Source organism: Oncorhynchus mykiss, chromosome 29 (genome assembly GCF_057628025.1).
Source record: "Oncorhynchus mykiss isolate SJ-2025 chromosome 29, ASM5762802v1, whole genome shotgun sequence".
In the NCBI taxonomy this organism is placed as follows: Eukaryota; Metazoa; Chordata; class Actinopteri; order Salmoniformes; family Salmonidae; genus Oncorhynchus; species Oncorhynchus mykiss.
Window position 1 is genome coordinate 25,259,906 of NC_143050.1, and position 18,882 is coordinate 25,278,787.

At 41.4% G+C, this 18,882-nt stretch overlaps 1 protein-coding gene across 1 annotated transcript in view; it reads left to right on the forward strand.

Annotated features, from left to right (window-relative positions):
• The first annotated feature begins 9,460 nt into the window (after positions 1 to 9,460).
• Positions 9,461 to 18,882, forward strand: part of LOC110509819 (BMP/retinoic acid-inducible neural-specific protein 1) — a 116,118-nt gene continuing 106,696 nt past the window's right edge. The window contains exon 1 of the mRNA XM_021590941.3: positions 9,461 to 10,229. The gene's annotated coding sequence lies outside the window, so the exon portion shown is untranslated. The remainder of the gene's footprint in view (positions 10,230 to 18,882) is intronic.

Genomic DNA, 18,882 nt, shown 5'->3' on the forward strand with positions numbered 1-18,882 from the left:
AATGCACTGCAGTGCTAGCTAGCTAGCTGTAGCTTATGCTTTCAGTAGTAGATTCATTCTCCGATAATTATATTGGGTGGACAACATGTCAGTTCATGCTGCAAGAGCTCTAATATGTTGGAGGACATCCTCCGGAAGTTGTCATAACTACTGTGTAAGTCTATGGAAAGGGGTGAGAACCAATAGCCTCCTAGGTTTTTTATTGAAGTCAATGTACCCAGAGGAGGACAGAAGCTAGCTCTCCTCCGGCTATACAATGGTGCTAACCTACAGGGTGCTGCTGCGGTTACTGTAGACCTTCATTAAAAAACTGTGTTTTTTAATCAATTATTTGGTGACGTGAATATACTTGGCATAGCTTTATCAAAAATGATAACTTTTTAAATGTTTCAATATTTTTATGAAATTCACTGAGGACGATGGTCCTCCATCTCTCTCTGACAAAATTAATTCCAGAGTCCAATGAGTGTGTTCTCCCTTAGTCAATGTCACTGTTTGCTGATGTGCTTTTACACACTTCCTCTGAAAAGTTAAATGTTTCTAATGTACACTGTACCTACTAATAACTCCTCAGCTTTTACAATGTGTTTGACAATCAAAGACATTGTTTGATGTGGTTTTCCCGACTTTGGGGGAAGAGAGAAACTGCAGTTTACTTTGTTGGGCAAAAATATTTATGAAGCATTGCATCAAATTCACACAGTCAGTGCACTGCCAACTTGAAGAAGTCCATTCTGGTTTATTGTTTACTTTTCATTAATGCGTATGCCTATGACATTTTTTTATGCATGTTAAATCTGCCTTCAGGTTTATCATCACAGTATTGCATTGCATTTTCAAAAGGACAGATCTGCTGACAACAACAACCTGAGTGTTTATTCTCTGTTGTTATGATGTGTAACCCATCCCCCAAAAAGTGTTCTCCTATCACAGTTTCAGTATGGATATCAAAACAGACTGTGACCTTATGAATCACACTGTGCATATTTTACAGTTGTCCATGGAATGAGACACACTGTTGTATTAGTTGGGAGGAAATAGGGTGGGGTCAAACAGCTATGCCATTTCCTGGGTTGCTATACATCTTCAGGTGCTAAGAAAATCTTTACACCAACATTAAGTGTCCCAGGTGGATGCTCTTTTTTGTGGAAAGTGATGGGTTCTTTTTTCTCTGATACATGTATTATTACGGATTCCTAAAAGTAGACTGTGTTACATATCTGGAATAAACCACTGTGACAGTGTGATCGCACTCATGCAGTCTCTCGTGCGTGTGGCTTAATCAAGATTTACTAGAGCAATTACACATGAAATGCACCTTCATTCATTCTCTCTGTGAGTGTGAGATAGAGCTTAGAGCACTTTCATCTGTGAAAGCATTGTGTGTGCATGCGTCTGTGAATGTGTTTATACAATGTGTGTGTGTGTGTGTGTGTGTGTGTCTTCTAGCTTCACACAGCTCAAGGGGACCTGACTGATCCCATTTGCAGCCACTCTCTCAATGACAGAGACTTCCACACCAGAGATCCCCGACCAGTGCGCAACTGATGCACATTTCATCTAATTACACTTAGCAACAACAAAAGGCTGGAGCAGGCAGAGGAGATCCACACTAATCACATTAGAGCAGGGGGAAGATTGGTCCGTGTGATCGAGTGATTTGGCTGCACACGTCTGGACAGCCCTTCACCAATAACATTCAGGCCTGCTGCTTGTTGTTTATGAGATTAAGCTGTCATACGGCCATCACTCACATTTAAGACCCCCCATTTAAGACCCTCTGGTCCCTATCTCCCCCATCTCTATTACAGACCCTCACTGTCAAGGGGAGAGGGGTGAGTGAGGGGGGTCAGTTGGTGTGACGTTGGGTAGGAATGCTGAGTCCACGAGATGGGCCCCGGCCGAGCTGAGAAAGAGAAAAAGCACCAATCGGAGTTGACGAAATGTTGCAGTTGGCACTTTGGTCTGTAACCGTACCTCATAGCCAGCAATTTATCCCCCCAGAATGGGCCATTCCCAACCTGGCCCCCCATACTGTAACGACCAACTAATCATAGTAATGCAATGAAGGAACATTTCAGACCATAACACTGCTGGAAAATAAATAATACCCAGATGCATTGTGGTGTGTTTTATTGGGGTGGCAGGTAGCCTAGTGGATAGAGCGTTGGACTTGTAACCGAAAAGTTGCAAGATCGAATCCCCGAGCTGACAAGGTAAAAATCTGTTGTTCTGCCCCTGAACAAGGCAGTCAACCCACTGTTCCTAGGCAGTCATTGAAAATAAGAATTTGTTCTTAACTGACTTGCCTAGTTAAATAAAAAATGTATTCTCCAAATATCCAGAGATATATCGTAGGTCTTATTCACTCCTATGACCTCATCACCTGTGAAGACAGACCTAATGTTATTTATAACATAAGAAAGGTACATCTCTTAGAAAAACAATACGTCATGGACTTCAGTGTATATATACACATATAGTACATTTTTACATTGCAGGCATCACAAGCTCATACATGAGAAAGCTCTTGTAGTCAGTGCTCTAACTTGGTCTGTGGGAACATTCTGTACTGTAGCAGGACTATTCTTCCTCATGGGAATGTGAATGACATTCCACTAGCATTCGACACCAGCTGCGCATGCAACTCTAACAAGTCCCGTATAGTATATGTAATCTTTTTGTGCCTGTTGCATCCTTAGCGTTTCCAGAGAAAAGAGACGTTCACGTTCACATTTACACTACCGCTTGTTGACACAAATACATTTTTGTGGTTGTTGTGTGTAGAGGAAATACAGAGGGAACTGTCACAATGAGATTTCACTTTTCAGATATGCAGCAAGCTAGCATGTGAAGCCACAGTTTCCCAGACTTCACCATACTACTTCAGATTATGATCACACACTCTTACCCTGGTAATGAGGGTCCAATATGCAGCCAGGGAAAACTATTAGTTAGTGAATATTATGAAAATGTTCCAGTACATTTCTGGGGATTAATTTAGTATTGCTAAGTAATTTATTAGTGTCTCAGATTGGACTGCAAACACATGACAAAGATGTGGACGACCCACAAGGTCTTCAAAACTGGTGCTGTTTTCTTTGGATTTCGATTCAGAGGTGCAATTTCACATCTCAATATTTTTATTATGTGTACAGTACAATGCATGATTTTGGGAAACATGCTTTTAACGTCAATAATCACAAGTTGAAACTTGAACATCGGTTTGATACACAGTGCCAAAAATAGCCAAACAGTAATGTTATCCATAACTAAAATGTATTCACACCTAAAGCATATAAACACCCACATTGTTCAACAGCCTGTATACAGTGCATCCTTATCAAAACCAAAATGTAGATACCTCTCCCTTCTGCAAAATGTTGTAAGATCAACTGTTCTCGTTACTGTACCGTCACAGTTAGTTGCTAGGCTTAACTGTCGTTCAATATTGGAGGAGGCCTATGTCTATCATAGTGTGGTTCAGCTTTCGCACCATGGACAGCTCTAACATGGGAAGCTGGCTTTCGCACCATGGACAGCTCTAACATGGGTAGCTAGTTTCAGCACCATGGACAGCTCTAATGTGGCAAGACAGTTTCAGCACCATGGACAGCTCTAATGTGGCAAGACAGTTTCAGCACCATGGACAGCACTTATATGGGAAACCCTTTTCAGTCCCATGGAAAGCTCTTACGGGGGAACAGTTTCAAAACCATGGACAGCTCTTATAGGGGGAACAGTTTAGGAACCATGGACAGCTCTTATGGGGGGAACAGTTTCAGAACGAAGGACAGCGCCTACAGGGAAACCGGTTTCAGAACCATGGACAGCTCTTATAGGGGGAACAGTTCCAGGACCATGGACATGTCTTATAGGGGAAACCGGTTTCAGAAACATGGACAGCTCTTACAGTGGAAACAGTTTCAGAACTATGCACAGCTCTTATAGGGGAAACAGTTTTAGCACAATGGACAGCTCTTATGGGGGATGCTCTAGTAATGTACACAGCCGCAATGCCCAGGGAGGTGATTACAATATCATGTCCGTGCAAATAGTTCATTAGAGAAACCCGAGGATTTCACCAGAGACGGCCCAGGAAGCACATGAACAAAGACGCTCTGCGGTGCCACAGCCATCGAATGGGGAGCAGGGCACAGAAATGAAATATCAAGCAAAATGCCAACAAATCAGGTCCCTTTGTAGAGCCAGCCACTGTGCCACACAAGAATGAGCAAGGACAACCTGGAGCGTTGAGATGAAAGAAAGTGAGTGAGTGAGTGAGTGAGTGAGTGACTGACTGAGTGAGTGAGAGAATGCAAGAAGAGAGAGAGAAAGAAAGACATTGGGCAGGTGAGAGAGAAGTGATTGAGAGATACATAGCACAAGGAGAGAGGTAAAGAGACTGTCACTGACTGCAGTGGGAGTAACTGTCAAGTTACTGCACTAGCGGCTACATTACCGTGGGATGCTCCATGCAACATCCCAGCATCCCAATGAGAGGCTCGTCAAAAATCCCTCAGCCACATCTTAATCACTGCTTAATGATTTACACAGAACAACAGCCTATCAAGGCTTGTCTTTGTTTTCCTTTCCCATTGTACTTGCATATGCTCTTCTGTTCCACTCGACAAGAGAGAAACAAACAAACCCTGCATTCTCTTTCAAATGACATAGTTTGCCGACAGCAGTGAAGGAGGAGAAAGAGAGAGTGAGTGCTGCTGTTAGATTGCCTTCTGCTTGCTGATGTTATTGAAATGTCTAGTAGGTACCTGTTCAGCTCCAGCAATGTTCCTGTTGGAGACAAGACGTGATGATGCACATTGAGGCTCATTAGTTACCTGATTTGGGTACATGCAGGGGAAGGACCTGATCTTAGATCAGCACGCTCTGAGAAGCCTTATGAATACCGACCCTGTAATGTGGTAATACCCAAGTCCTTTGTCAGCTCAGCAAACCAATGACACCCCAATGACAATATGAGAGGCCTTGCACCTCGTTAAACACATTCAGGTCACCCCATTGGAATCCTGTTAACCTCGGAGAGTGTGAACTAATTTATTTATTTTCCGCTCCCGTTTTATGGTTTCTCCTATAAACCCTGCCATTAGCGCTGATAGAATTATTGCAGTTTGTTGGCTTGTACTGTATATAATATCAGGTCCTGAGTGAAACAGCTCACTCCAGTCAAGCCAAGATCAGAGTATATTACTCTAAATTCCCTGTGAAGAGCTTGTCCATTAGGGGACTGTGAAGAGCTTGTCCATTAGGGGACTGTGAAGAGCTTGTCCATTAGGATACTGTGAAGAGCTTGTCCATTAGGGGACTGTGAAGAGCTTGTCCATTAGGAGACTGAACTGGGGAGGCATTAGGAAAAAATGTCACTTAAAAATAATCCAGGTCACATCAGGCCTGGACAAGCATATAATAGTATCATTCGCATAATCTTTTTTTTCATTCACCTTTAATCTGCCTTTTTTAGTCATCTACCTTTAAACCTAATTATAGTAAATGATTTTGTCAGCACCAACAGATTTACTCAGGTACCAGTGGATTGCACCATCCTGTGCCTAAGTGTGGAACAATTAAACAGGCATTTGCTGTCAGATGAATGGCCGTGTGAGATTTGAATTGAGGCTTGATGAGGTGGTCTATAGGAGGAGGAGGATGGTGTAGTATGTGGTGATGGGCTGACTACTGACTGCCCAGGTAACCTTCAGCAGATTAGATTGTTTCTCATTAGAGTCAGGAGAAGGCCAGGATGGTAACACCTCATTCTCTCTCTCTCTCTCTCTCTCTCTCTCTCTCTCTCTCTCTCTCTCTCTCTCTCTCTCTCTCTCTCTCTCTCACACACACACACTCACTCACTCACTCACTCACTCAGACTGATCTGGCTCCATCCTTACGCCTTCTACATGGAGAAATTGAGAAAATCCTCATGCAAATATAATGACGGATGGAGCTGCTGGGTATTTGGACATCTGTCTTCTCTCTCACAGCTCAGCCAGAGAGCTGAGGCTGTATGACAGGCCCATGGCCAGTGTGGAATAACACGGGAGATGGAGAATTATCTCCCTGCTACCCCCAGAGAACTTCCATTAGTAGGTTGTCAGTCTAGCAAACACCCCAGCAGCCTTCCAGGCAGGACAAGTCAGCTCCTCACTTCTAATAGCATGAGATCATATAAGCCTGGCTACAGTTAGAACTATTTAGGTGATATGGGCCTGGAGTTTGGTGAATTGAAATTATGTAGATGATACACTCAAAAGTGCATAAAAAATGGTACTACAATATGTCATAGGCAATGACAGATCAAATGTTGTTTTGAGCGTAGAGAATGCAAATATTTTTGTCAAGTGAAGTGTATCTACATGTATGTGTGTGTAAGTGTGTGTGTTACATCTGCTCCTGCCACGCCCTCTACTTCTCATCCTGTGTCTCCTCCTGCCGCTACTCCCCTAGTGCTCTCTCTCTCTGTATGTGTGCATCTGATTGTGTGAGGGGAGACAGGTGTGCTGGAGTCACAGCAGACCCCCACCAGCTGCAACATGCTCCATAATCACGACCTCTACAAGTACTCAGCCCTGCCACTTCCACGCTGCCAGTTCGTAGCCACTGCTCAGTCAGTCTGCAGTTCAAGTCGTTTGTTCCTGCATAGATCTTTTTATCCAGTTGTGCCTGTTTTTCCCTAGCATGATGCTGCTTTTCTCTCCACTACAGTTCCGTCCGCTCTGACCCTGGTCCCTGTCTCCGGTCCCTCGTCTCGTCAGTCCTGCTTCCCTGCACTGTACCCCTGCTCTACTGCTTCCTTGGATTCCACTCCAGACCTGCTTACTCTGCCCCTACTCCCCTTGCCCCAGCCTCAGTTCCTGGTTCCCTGCTACCTGCCCGAGCTCCCCCTGGCCTGCACCCCATCTCCCCCCGCTTTTCAATAAATTCCTTAATTACCTTATCCCTGTCTCCTCGTCTGAGTCTGCACTTGGTTTCACCTGCTCCGCCCCGCTTAACAGTTTTTATGAGAGCGATAGAGTCTGTGTGTGCGTGCGTGCGTGTGTGTGTGCATGTTCCATGTACGGCACCATAAGTACACTTCAGTAGATACTCATGTATGGAGCTCATGTACCAAATCAAAGACACAGTATAGGGGCGGTCTATATGCCATGTTAGAGGCACATGTAACACTGATCAAGGGATGCTCAGGTTGATAAAACCTAATATCAAAAGGAAAATATGAGCTTCTAGTCCAATGGCAATATTTCCAAGACAAGTGATTTTAAACCCGCAAAAGTCACTAAGTGGAGTCATCCACCTGTGAATGATATGAAACATGCACTTGTCAAAGCTAAACTCCTGTGTGGCGCAGTGGCATAAGGCACTGCATCTCAGTGCTAGAGGCGTCATTACAGACCCTGGTTTGATCCTGGTCTGTGTCACAACCAGCTGTGATCGGCCAGCGCACAATTGGCCCAGCGTCGTTCGGGTTAGGGGAGGGTTTGGCCGGAGTATTCCATTATTGTAAAATAAGAATTTGCCTAGTTCTAAAAAATAAACTAAATGCCATTGTAAATGCATAGGTGTGGACAGTGAAATGTAAAAGTGTTTGGAAAGCCAACTGCAATGCATAGGCCTCTATAACATGGACAGTGGCCAGCAGAACGCATCGGTCTTTTTAGCGTTTTCAAATCAAATCAAATCAAATCAAATCAAATTGTATTTGTCACATACACATGGTTAGCAGATGTTAATGCGAGTGTAGCGAAATGCTTGTGCTTCTAGTTCCGACAATGCAGTAATAACAAGTAATCTAACTAACAATTCCAAAACTACTGTCTTGTACACAGTGTAAGGGGATAAAGAATATGTACATAAGGATATATGAATGAGTGATGGTACAGAGCAGCATAGGCAAGATACAGTAGATGGTATTGAGTACAGTATATACATATGAGATGAGTATGTAAACAAAGTGGCATAGTTAAAGTGGCTAGTGATACATGTATTACATAAGAATACAGTCGATGATATAGAGAACAGTATATACGTATGCATATGAGATGAATAATGTAGGGTAAGTAACATTATATAAGGTAGCATTGTTTAAAGTGGCTAGTGATATATTTACATCATTTACCATCAATTCCCATTATTAAAGTGGCTGGAGTTGAGTCAGCGTCAGTGTGTTGGCAGCAGCCATGCAATGTTAGTGGTGGCTGTTTAACAGTCTGATGGCCTTGAGATAGAAGCTGTTTTTCAGTCTCTCGGTCCCAGCTTTGATGCACCTGTACTGACCTCGCCTTCTGGATGATAGCGGGGTGAACAGGCAGTGGCTCGGGTGGTTGATGTCCTTGATGATCTTTATGGCCTTCCTGTGACATCGGGTGGTGTAGGTGTCCTGGAGGGCAGGTAGTTTGCCCCCGGTGATGCATTGTGCAGACCTCACTACCCTCTGGAGAGCCTTACGGTTGAGGGTGGAGCAGTTGCCGTACCAGGCTGTGATACAGCCCGACAGGATGCTCTCGATTGTGCATCTGTAGAAGTTTGTGAGTGCTTTTGGTGACAAGCCGAATTTCTTCAGTCTCCTGAGGTTGAAGAGGCGCTGCTGCGCCTTCTTCACAATGCTGTCTGTGTGAGTGGACCAATTCAGTTTGTCTGTGATGTGTATGCCGAGGAACTTAAAACTTGCTACCCTCTCCACTACTGTTCCATCGATGTGGATAGGGGGGTGTTCCCTCTGCTGTTTCCTGAAGTCCACACTCATCTCCTTAGTTTTGTTGACGTTGAGTGTGAGGTTATTTTCCTGACACCACACTCCGAGGGCCCTCACCTCCTCCCTGTAGGCCGTCTCGTTGTTGTTGGTAATCAAGCCTACCACTGTTGTGTCGTCCGCAAACTTGATGATTGAGTTGGAGGCGTGCGTGGCCACGCAGTCGTGGGTGAACAGGGAGTACAGGAGAGGGCTCAGAACGCACCCTTGTGGGGCCCCAGTGTTGAGGATCAGCGGGAGGAGATGTTGTTGCCTACCCTCACCACCTGGGGGCGGCCCGTCAGGAAGTCCAGTACCCAGTTGCACAGGGCGGGGTCGAGACCCAGGGTCTCGAGCTTGATGACGAGCTTGGAGGGTACTATGGTGTTGAATGCCGAGCTGTAGTCGATGAACAGCATTCTCACACAGGTATTCCTCTTGTCCAGATGGGTTAGGGCAGTGTGCAGTGTGCAGTGTTTCAGGGCAATGGACAGCCAACACGCATAGCCCTCTGTTCTGGAGCACTTTCAGGACACTGGACAGCGCCTCCACATATTTTTTCTTGTTGGTGCAAACAAATCCCACACACAAAGTCACTAGTTATAAATTCACTCTGGGTACGGTGTACAACCATTATTAGTCATCTGGCAAGTGTGTGCTCCCTAATCCATTAGTGTGTGTGTATGTGTCTGTGCGTGCGTGCGAGAGAGAGAGAGCGAGATACATGCGTCGTTGGGTTTTATTCCTTTTTCATATTGCTAGGTTTCCATTGAAACAGTCACACAATGAAAGCGCGGTGGTAAGGAGCGGTGGTAATGCATAGACTCTAGACTACACTTTCCCCAGTAGTCCAATTTGCAGTTGCTTTAACGTTTGTCATGCTGTCTTCTTTTGGGAGTTTTCAAAGTTGAACCTTTATAATCGTTGTTTATCAACACATAAAGTCACGACGCGGTATATCCTTCCTCCCCAACCCTTCTTTCCCCCCTCCTCTCCCGTTCGGCTCGTGTGGTTCAGTCCCACCCCCTGCCGTCTGGTATTGCCGTCCTCTACAATACAAAGCTGTATTCTCAGTACCTCCCCCTAGTTTCGCTTCCTTTTGCCCTGCACTCGATCAGTCTCTGCCTACCTTCCTTGGCATCCTCACTACCACCTCTTCACCTGCGAACGACTTTCACGGATCCGAGCTCGCCCGAACCTCCCTAGAACACATCGGGATATTTCTTCTTAACTATCGAACTCCCGTTTCCCCACGGGTCGACTTGGTCACTCTGTTTATCTGTGTACTCATGCTTACCAACTTGCCGAGCCGAAGGATTTCTCTCTCTTGAGCATGAGAAGGACCGCCAACTCATCCACAATTCAACATCTAAGATTGAGCTACCAGCATGCACACTGGATACATATGCTCCAGCAAAAGTTTTCGGACAGAAAACTAAAGCACCTTGGACCACATATTCCGAGCACAGGGGAGAATCAGTTTTAGGTAAGCCTGCTTAAGTGTAGCTTAATTTGCGTTCAATTGTATTGTTTTATATACACACTATACCAGTTATTAGAGTAGCTAAAGGTTATGCTGTAGCGTATTGACAGTTATGGCGATTTTACATGGTCAACATGATAGGATATAGTGTTTTTTTCTGGACGGGTGCGTTTTTCTGCTTTATCATTGTCAAATCAGGCAGCGTGTTGTCTTATATGTAGCCTATGTGAGTTTTGTGTTTCCATGTGTCCAACCTATGTTGTTGTTATTTATCTCAATTAACATTCACTAAATGTCCATTACTGTGGATATGAACAACGCTAGATCCTAATACCTTACATTTACATGCAAAGTGAGTTGGTGGTTCAGTGCAGTAGGCGATTGGCTGAATTCTCCTCGCATATGACTGGAGACGGCATGTATGTAATGCGAGGCTGCAGAGGAGGACGACATAATGAAAGAGAGTAATAGTGTGGGGGAGAAAGCATTAAGAATCAGTTTTCAATCCACGCATAGTTTATTTCACACTGACCCTCGCCTCAATGAATGGACCGTCGGAATCAGACCAGGGCACATTGAAGTTCCAGGCACAGCATCATAATATGCTTGTGTATTTTGTTCTAGAAATAACGGGGTTCGGCTCAAACGTCGATTCCCATGTGGGATTATATCAACATTACTACAGTTGATTGTGCAATGTGAGTCCCTATCAGTTCATTTTACAACATACGACTGAAATACCGAAGCTTCTGAAATTCAAGACTTATGCCGCATTTCAATTGCTCACATTTCAAGCATCATTAGTTTGTTTCTAGCGAAGTGTGGAATGAAGGCTACCCGTTTCACCTGCTGTATGGAGTGTAATGCAATGGTGAAATGCATTAATGTTTGATGTTAGTCTCTCAGTTGTAAATATTCAGTAATTGGTGTGTCACTTATTTTATCTTATCCGTGAATACTTTCAAACACAGTTTAGACAGAATCCATCGTGCAAGTGTATGCGTGTGTGTATGTGTGTAAAAATATAGCAAATGCGACAATATCCGGACTGTTGCCTCATGAGTCTACCTTTTCAACACAGACATGTATGTTGGAGAGCAGCTTGATCAATAATACAAATATGCTGATGTTAATGGCTTATTCAAATTAATTCAACAGAGAAGAAATATTATGATCAGAAAACATGTATGTTTATGAGGCTGCAACATCGAGCCAAAGTTGCCTCTCCCTCCCTTCAAGTGAAGTTGTGTGAGTGCGCTACTGTCGACTAACTGCTGGGGGAGCTCGCGCTCTTTTGGCCCATGTGTCATATTATCATCTACAGGCAGGATAATTGACTGGTGCTGATGAATACACGATTAGAAATGCAACTCCACTTTTAGTGGGCAATTCGTTTTTTATAACTAACGACTGGATTTTATAACTAACGACGGGGACTTCTTCTTCTTTACTTTGTGCCTTTAGATATGTGCCAATAGGTGTTCGTCATCCTTCACGTTACAGATCAATCATGTACTCTCAGTCTTACTCTCCTGAACCCATTTTAATTCCACATCAGACAAATGTAATTTCAAACAGACATGGTACAGCAATGATTGAACTAAGATACATTTTCTCTTGACATCTTCATATGAATCAAATCGTAATAACGACATATACTGTAGAGTGGTCATTTCAACATGTTCATTTACCAAGATAAAAGTAGGGCACAGCAGCAGCAAGAACAGATTTACTGTCATTGTTAATATCAATATTGACATCATATCCATGCTGCCATGTGGTCTGTTTTGTGAACTAAGTTGAAAGTTATCAATCGATATAGCTCTCTTCAAGTCCACTCTGAATGACATTCCATTTCTACTCTGCATTTTAAGTGCTCTTTACAATGGACACTTTCCAAGAACTGTTTTGTCAGGCAAGGCATGAACTCATACATATTGACAGTATGCCAATATGTTATATCACATTATTCTGCGATTAACATGCATGAAAACAGTTCTACAGTCACAAAACAAAGTCTTTTTTTAAGTATTTCAAATGGCTAATTCAATCAGTTGGCCTTTATATTTCATATATGATGGCAACATATAATCCTTTTCAAAGAGAAATGGCTCAAAATCACATATGCCAAAAAAGAAAATGCCTGCAGTAGCTTGAGGCTACAGCTGTGTCCCATGCTTGGTGACACTGTGTTGACAAAGCCTGGGAGTACACGCTGCAGCATAATGTTTTGTGACTCCTGCTGTGCACTTCAATGATGGATTGATTGCAACCTCATGTTGCCATGATTCACAAAGGCAAATAAAGGACTACACACTAGAGACTAAACACTTTTACACACACACACACACACACACACACACACACACACACACACACACACACACACACACACACACACACACACACACACACACACACACACACACACACACAGATTAGGGTGCATAGTAGCACATTCTCCTTAAATAGATAAACTGGGAGGTAGGCAGTGGCCCATTCTCCTTATGTATGGACAAGAATATCAAATACAAGCCCTCTCAGTGCTGGAGCTAGAAGAGCTAACTGTCTCACATTGCCAAGAGGCATCAGGCGTCTCCACTATTGGCCGGACTAGCAGTGTGCGCTGGTTGCAGCTGGAGTGGCCGGAAAGGATTCCTTCCAGAGGGAATAAAAAACCTGTTTTGATGGGAGGAAAAACTACAGTGGTCAAATCAAGCCATGTGTCAGAACAACACACAACGGATGGTGAACTTCATTCCAAATTGCAGTGGTAATCATTTGACCTGCAGTTGTCCTCTGGCCTGTACTTCTCCTCTGGGGCTACCACAAGACCTAAGAAGAAATGAAGTTGCTGGATGTGTTAGTTGACGTGAGGCTACTGTGGGATTGCTTGACTAGTAACTAAATACAAAAAAATATATGACCTATACGTTATGTACTCCTATATAAAATGTTATATACACTTGCCCAGAGTGCAACTGTGAGATGTGCATACTGTATCTCACCATGCACTCATATATACAGTATGTATTTCCTACTTACTCTATGTACTTTCCAGTACAGTAGTGAGCTAATGGGATGAGCATGCATGGCTTACCGTGCACAGCAGGGATAGTGCCCTACAGCTGAAGGAAGCCTCAAAAACCTCTCAGCGAGTCAATCAAGGCAGACATTTTTTATGCCTGCAAAATTAATATAGACACCTCAATCAATTATTTATCAGTCAAATACGTACCTTCAGGAGGTATTCACATCCCTTGACTTTATCCACATTTTGTTGTTACAGCATGAATTTAAAATAGATTACATTGAGATTGTTGGTCACTGGCCGACACACAATACCCCATAATGTTAAAGTGGAATTATGTTTTTCGAAATGTTTACAAATTGTTCAAATGTAAAGCTGAAATATATTGAGTCAATATGTATTCAACCCCTTTGTTAAGGCAAGCCTAAATAAGTTCAGGGGTAAAAATAGTCTTAATTAACAAGTCCCATAATAAGTTGCACGGACTTGATTTTTTAATGACTACCTCATCTCTGTACCCCACACACACAATTATCTGTAAGGTCCTCAGTCGAGCAGTGAATTTCAAACACAGATTCAACCACAAGGACCACAGAGGTTTTCCAATGTCTCTCAAAGAATAGCACACATTGGCAGATGGGTAAGAATAAAGAAAAGCACACATTGAAAGAAGAAAACTATAGAAGAAAACTGAAGATGTATCAACAACAATACTAACATAATTGACAGAGTGAAAAGAAGGAAGCCTGTATGGAATTTAGAAAAAGAAATGCAACCTGTTTGCACAAGGCACTAAAGTAATACTGGAAAATCAATAAACTTTTTGTCCTGAATACAAAATGTTATATTTGGGGCAAATCCATTACAACACATTACTGAGTACCACGATCCATATTTTGAAGCCTAGTTGCGGCTGCATCATGTTATGGGTATGCTTGTAATCGTTAAGGACTGGGGAGTTTTTCAGGATAACAAAGGAACGTAATGGAGCTAAGCACAGGCAAAATCCTAGAGGAAAACCTGGTTCAGTCTGCTTTCCACCAGACACTGGGAGATGCATTATCCTTTCAGCAGGAAAACCCGATGCCAAATCTACACTGGAGTTGCTTACCAAGAAGACTGAATGTTCCTGAGTGGCCGAGTTACAGTTTTGACTTAAATCTGCTTAAAAATCTATGGCAAGACTTAAATGGTTGTCTAGCAATGATCAATCAACAATTTGACCGAGTTTGAAGAGTTGAAAAGAACAATATGCAACTATTGTACAATCCAGGTATGCAAAGCTCTTAGACACCTATCCAGAAAGTCTTACAGATGTAATTGCTGCCAACGGTGATTGTAATGGGTTTGATGTGAATACTTATGTAAATTAGATATTTCTGTATTCTATACATTTGCAAACAGTTCTAAAAACGTGTTTTCACTTTGTGATTATGGGGTATTGTGTGTAGATGGATGAAAAAAATATATTTAATCCATTTTGAATTCAGGCTGTAACACAATAAAAAGTGTAATAAGTCAAGACAGATGAATACTTTCTGAGGGCAGTGTATACTGTACAGTATATGCACCTTCATCAGGGGGTGAATCCTAATGCTATGTTATACACTGGTGGTGAAGCTGAAGATTAACTGACATTATCTATCCCCACCGTAGAAGACACATCTGTGTCGTTGTGAAATACCAATATTATTTCTAACCTGTAAGTGAATGTAGGTGTATAGAAATGTGTAAAATGTTGATTTGTTTGACTATTTCTTATATCATACACAAAAAAGAGCGTGTAATGATTCACCGCAAATCAAGACCCATACAATATTCAATGGCAGAATATCTACAAAGATGAAAACAGTAAATTAACTTCAACCATATAATTATGACAGCCTAGCCATCAATCAGACCATGCCCAAAACAACAACAACAACAACACAAACATGTTTACTTCAAGAAAGTCTAATGTTTGGTCAGTATAAAATAAGTGAGGATGTCCACCTAGCTACATTCTGATCATTTTATGGATAAAAAAATCCATATATAGATCAATTCACAAATGTAATCCCAAACTTTACCCGAAGGCAGGACCAAGGAAAATTTGCTTTCATTTAAGGAGAGCAAAGAACATAGCCTGAGGAACATTGATTGACCAGATACGTTTCTGTTGAAAGACATAGTAGTCTGTACAAACTTGAGAACATGACCTTGGCTTGAATCATCTTGATTTTAGTGCACAGCAAATTATCCAGTGTCTATATGGGTTCACATTTACAGTGTTAAATTAACACACAGTTTAGTTTAACGCCTTATTTGCATATTTCCCAGAGTCCCTTGCCTTTCAAGTGAATTGTAGAGTTACGACCCATGACTGTATTTGTTAGTGACAGAGACATAGTTATTGAATTCATTAATTTTCAGTCTTGTGACCTTCACCAAGTGAATATTTTATAATTCATTTAAAAATATATATATTTTTTTTCTCTGTTGAGTTTTTCCAGATTTTTTAATTGGTTTTATTTTTATAGAAAAACAACTAAATTCATTATTTTAAGTCCACAACAATGCTCAAACCACACCAGGAGACCACTGTTGAGGTCTGGGAAAAATCTAAGATTATTTTTTTGTTGATACAGTTCATTCAGTGTACACCAGCAAAATGACTTGTTTGGTTAGAGGTGTTTCTGTAGCACACATGATTTTAGAGTTTGCTTAACAAATCACCACTGGATTGATGCAAATAATCATGATCATTCTGCCAGGTAGGCATAGGCTACGTTGTTGTGAACATTTAATTGAAAAGGTTTTTGGGAAAGCCTTTCCATCTACCAGAAAACAGTTATCATTATTAGCATCATCGCTAACGGCTACACAAAGTGGTAGACAAACGCGCACACAGACAGGGGCAATCCTGCACTGCCTCTTCAGAAAGTACGAATCACTGTCTGATGATAATCTTGTGCAAATGAATTGATATTCTAAAAGGTTCAATACCTTTAGTTGATTTCCTACGAAGTTCAATACATTGTTGAATTCTGTTTTAATGTCTGGATTCCATGATTCCACCTACATTCTCTGCATCGCATATTTTATCGGGGCTCTACATTCAGAATGACTGCCTGCCAGGTTGGGAAGACTACGTTATGAGACTGCCTAAACCATCTAAACTGGAACAGACATTTCATTAACAGATGCAATAAGTCCAGATAGGATTAACAGATAGGATTACTTTAGAAAATTTGAGTAGCATAAGATTAATTAATTAATTAATCAATCAATGTACGTGCAAACACAGATATTTAAAAAAACGATTACATTTTTTTAACCCATAATAGAGCATGCTAGGAAATATGATAATGATGGGTGTGGTAATAATGATAACGCTGGTTATTAACACCAATGAGTGTTAATTTAACACTTGAATCAACACTAGAAATGTTGCACTGAAAAATCTGCACCATCCACTGGGAACAGACGTCAATTCAATGGCTATTCCATGATGGTTCAACGTAATTTCATTGAATGACATGGAAACAACCAGAGTGTGCCGAGTGGGTAGGTAACACTGGCCAATTTGTTGTGTGCAAGATTTTGTTTGGGATCTTTTTTTTTTACTCTTGTCTTGTATAATTTGATAGTTATCTTTTAGCTTCTAATGGATTAGATTAAATTTGAATAGGAGAGAGGCTGGTCTTTTTGAAAGGCATTTTCATCATGCCATAATAACGCAGCCATTATTGAATCTAAACGGTATTAGCCTCAGGAGAGAGAATGCAATTAAAAGATAATAATGAAAAGTAAATCTTACTGCCTCTGGGTCTACATTGTTTATTGTTTCTGTTCTTCTCACATTTGTATTTGTTTTGTAGGATTTTTTTTTTTATCTTACAGCCTACATTTTCTGTATTTAGACAACAAATTAGACAGTAGCATACATGTTTGAAAGAATGTATGTATTACTATTTTATTGCTAAATGTTTCACTGTCAAGATTCAAATGTTACTTTGGTCAAATCTAGGACTACAGTGCAATGAGGGTTATTCTTGATATGTATTTTAATGAATCACTGACGGACAGAGACCATTTGGATAATTATAGCATATGTCATATTGTGCTGATGACCTGATTCTACAGTTGTAGTATCTTAATTTGATCACCCTGTCGAAGGAGAACATTCCTGCAATGCAGGACTTTTTCAATTATGTGTATTTCCAGTTTAAAAAGACGTTTGAAGTTTAATTTCCACTTTGAACTTTCAGACTTGATTTTTCCTTGTATCAACCCCTATAAAAATGTTAATTCATTATAATCCACACAATACACGCTCAAATTAAGATGTAATGCATATGAAGCAACATGCCACCACTGTCAAAGCTATCAGTCATGAATGAAAGAAAGCTTTATGGCTTCACAATCACAAACACATTGCCATTCCTGAGACCATGTATAGATAGTTGACAGTGTGTCTTGGTATGTTGATGGGTGGCCCTATTCATGCAGGTATATATTTTCTCATTAATATAAAACATTATTATCATCATAAATCTTGCCATATAGGCCATTCATCATGATTGGCTTCGATAATAGTGATATGGAATCCTTACAGTCAAAGCCATTAACAGTACTGTATTTAACTATGGCTTTTCCTGGATGTTGGGTGGCCAATCAAAAATGCATGTTATGACCAATGGTAAAATAAAAAACAGGTTAATTGTGTAGATAATCCTCTAAGAAACCCAAAGGTCCAGACCTCATGTCTCTATCATAATATGTTCAAAACATATTAGAGTTCTTAATATGTTCAAAACATATTAGAGTTCTTAACCTTGTAGGATGGTCAAAATTAGGGTGACTAAATCAATGGAGGCCAGAGAAAAGAAGTGGTCAAAAATCAGGAAAATAAAAACACGCCAGCTAGGCTGGATGCTGTGAGAGAATGAAAGCTATCTGATAGGCTTACCATTGAACTCATCTATTTTGTCAAATATTAATGCGAAGTTCCTGTTCTCTTTCGAAGACTTCTCACAAAAACAAGCATATCTCCGTGAAATGTCAACGGAGTACTGAGCTATTTATTTTCAAAGCCTTTTACATTTAATTCAGCTCATGTCATGGTAATTTTGCTATGTGCGGCACGTGGGAAACAACTTGGAAGACAACGACCACAAAATGTAAAATCCTACAAAGTTTCAGCGAGAAAGCTGCACTGCTCTGTCAACAAGAGTTTGGTGCTTACTACTGGATGTATTAAGTTACGAAATACCAGTTTTTGGATAGAATGATATGTTTGAGAAAGACCCTGCTGAAAGATTCAGAACATGAAGAATCATATTTGTCTTGGTAAAATGTATTTTATAACATAAGGAAGTGCAATGTCATTGCCAAAGCGCGTTTTCACCCACTCTGGGCAGAGTGGGTGGACACCCTACTGGATGTCCTTTGAGCTGCACTACACCCCCATAAATAGCAAAGCCTCCACCATTTGGACAAAATTAGGACCCCCTGAATCTTGAGAAAAAGCCCAGAGGCCTCTGCAGACAGCAGAAGCCCAGTACCTTGGTTGCTTACGTGTTGGGTTGGATTCTATTCTCCAGTTCACCTGATGACAGGTTAGAAGGAAGAGATGGAAGAGAA